The sequence below is a fragment of the Lathyrus oleraceus genome, chromosome 3 (genome assembly GCF_024323335.1).
Source record: "Lathyrus oleraceus cultivar Zhongwan6 chromosome 3, CAAS_Psat_ZW6_1.0, whole genome shotgun sequence".
In the NCBI taxonomy this organism is placed as follows: domain Eukaryota; kingdom Viridiplantae; phylum Streptophyta; class Magnoliopsida; order Fabales; family Fabaceae; genus Lathyrus; species Lathyrus oleraceus.
This window is the reverse complement of record NC_066581.1, coordinates 300,923,230-300,926,556: the sequence shown is the minus strand read 5'-3', so window position 1 is coordinate 300,926,556 and position 3,327 is coordinate 300,923,230.

The following is a 3,327-nucleotide window of genomic DNA, read 5'->3' as shown; positions in this document are numbered from 1 at the left end:
AAAATATTCACATGTCAAACTTAGATCTAACATAACTAACACAATACTGCATGGAATTTAGAGATTTAAAGCTCAGATTACTCAGTGATGCACGATCTACAACAAGCATATAACCATTTCATGAATTAAGGCATTCGAATTCTGACCTTGTTGAAGATGCAGAAGTGAAATTGTTGCTTTCAGGCCATGTAATGCTCAAATAGATGTTCCTCAATGCTCATATGAATGAATGGATGAATGTTTGATGCTTACTCGAGCTTGATCTGGCCAGAATCTCCAACTGCCATGGATGAGTGTAAACTTCAACAGCTTCAAATCTGCACGAAAACTTCTAGACCTTGCTTCAATCTTGTTCTACAATGCCTCTAGGTGATGAATCAATCAAGGAACATGCAATGTTTTTGAAGAAAATTGATGAAAAGTTTGAGAGAACAATTTGTGAAAATTTTCAGATCTGAAAATTATGATGTGTTCATCATGAATTCTGTTATGCTTATCCTTATATATGCTCTGCTAATCAAGTTTGTTAATCATGCTTAGCCAATGGTCAAAGGATTAGTGAAAAGAGAGTGTTTATGCAAATTTGCCAATGCACCTTATGCATGGTAATGCAATGCAACAGTGCACGAATTCTGAGTTCAATCCACTTGAAATGTTGTTTGGAGCCAAACGCAAGTGATGAAATGTATGGACAATGCATAATTTTCAAATTTGGAATTTCCCTCCAAAATTCAAATGGAAAACCAAATATTTTTGTGATGGAAATGCATGATATGTGATGCATGTTTTGGATAGTTCATGTCAAGAGAAAAATGTTGCAAAAAGAACCACTCCATTTGGCCTTATGGTTTAAAAGTTATGCATGTTTGAAGTTCAAATTCATTTGACCAAGATTGATCCATATCTCTTCAACCATACATGAGAAATCCCTGATCTTGGACTTTTTGGAAATGGGAAAACAAGATCTACAACTTTCATGTTCAACAAAATTTCATTTGAAGCATTTCTGATGATGTAATCTTGAGGAGAAAACCTTTCCATTTTTGGCAATTTCAAATTACAAGTCACTTTCTATTTTTGGAAAGTTTTGTCCTGACTTTATTTTCTTCAATGTTGATGTTTGAAATATCAAATGAGACTTGTTTGAACATGAATGAAGTATTTCTAACCACTTCCCACCTCCAAATCCAACAGTTGACTTGTGGTTGACTTTTTCAGTTGATAGATGACTTGGTCATGCACAGGTGAATTTGAGCCTCAATCTCTTGATGAAATGGCTCCCAGATGAAACCCTCGCTTACACAAGCTCAATAAAACCATGTGATGATCCCCATCTCAATGAAGACCTCATCTCCTTGCAAAACCCTGATTGGCATAATACAACTGATTAGGGTTGACCAGAGGTCAAAACCCTAATCCCAAGGAACTGATCAGGCACAATGAACCTCTTGGTGATGATGATGTATCCATGATGACGGTGTACCATTTCAACCAAGATAAAGATCAACCTCCTTGAGGAACCAATAAACCCTAATTGAAGCACAAACCCTCAGATGGCTAGTGATCAATTCAATGAAAACCCTCAGGCTTGAATCTCTTAACCTCTTTATCTTCTAAGCAAGACTTAGGAGGATGACTTGCTCAATGTTTCCACATGATATGCAATATGCAATGCCTAATGTCCTACAAAATGAAATGCAATATGCTAAGCTAGTCCCAAGAGAGGAGGGCAAATTTTGAGGTGTTACAACAGGGTTTTGTCTAAAAATGATAAAATTAATTTTGAGATATTTGGGGAACTTCCACAGCCTTCCAGTTTATTAGTTCTTCATTAGGTGCGACTTGACGCATCCAGCTGGACTTCCCCTCCTTGCGGTCTTCTTCACTGATCATTGCCACCTGCTTGCCAAAGATGTGGCCAGCGCTGGTGAATGTTTTCTCCACAGAAGGAATCTTCTCTTTGTCAGATTGGTTACCAACTTTGTGTGATGATGGGTCATACCCCAAGCCAAACTTGTCTCGTTTCTCTTTCAATTCCACCACTTTGCCCCAATCTTGTGCATCTTCACTTTCCATAACAGCTTTAACTCCTTGCCATGAGGCCATGGATGGTCCGGAATTCGGAACCTCCACGGTCTGTTGAATGGCCATCATGTTTACTACTTCCAAGGATTGGAAGGGTGTCTCAGTGATTTCACCATCCACCTTGATATATCGGAAAGATGTCAAGTGACTAACTAAGATATCTTCTTCTCCTCCAACCACAATCATCTTGTCATTTGTGATGAATTTTAGTTTTTGATGCAGAGTGGAGGTGACAGCACCTGCAGAGTGAATCCAGGGTCTCCCAAGTAGGCAACTGTAACCAGGATGTATATCCATGACCTGGAATGTAATATTAAAAATTGTTGGACCTATCTTGGTTGGTAAGTCAACCTCTCCTATCACTGCTCGCCTTGAGCCATCAAATGCTTTTACGATTAGGGTGCTGGGCTTCATACTTATCCCTTCTACTGGCAGCTTTATCAACGTTGTCTTTGGCATGACGTTCAATGAGGAACCTGTGTCTACCAACACCCTTGACAGTATAGTATCCATGCACTTCAAGGAGATGTGGAGAGCCTTGTTATGGTTCTTTCCTTCAATCGGTAGTTCGTCATCATTAAAACCCAAGAAATTTCCAGTAGTCACACAAGCTATCACGTCATCAAACTGTTCTATTGTTATGTCCTAAGTGATATGAGCGGCGCTCAATACCTTCAACAACGAATTCCTGTGTGCTTCTGAGTTAAGTAGGAGAGATAACATGGAAATTTTGGAAGGTGTTTGGTTTAGCTGGTCCACCACCTTGTAATCGCTCTTCTTGATTATTCTCAAAAACTCCTCAGCCTCCTCACGAGTGACACCAGTTTTAGGAGACAGGTGCATGTCTTGCATCCCCTGATTAGGGATAGGGATCTGGACAGCAGCCTCCTTCCCTTTAGCTCTCTCAAAAGTGTCAGCAGTTCTTGGTGCGAACACTCGGCCGCTGCGCGTCATTCCTGCTGGGCCCATAATTGAAGTGACATTTGGTTCGTTAATCATTAGAGGTTTATCTTCCTGCCCCTGCTTAAAAGCTCTGGGCTGATATATCCATGGGACGGCCTTCTCATCTTTATATTCGAATGGTGCTGGGAACTCTATAACCAACAGGCTTATAGGTATTTCTACTTTGACCCCATTATAAGGGATATCTACCACGGCTATCTCTTCTTGACGCTTGTTCTTGACACGATAAGTTATCTGTAATTCGCCTCGATCCAGCATTTGTTGTATAAAACTCCTCAA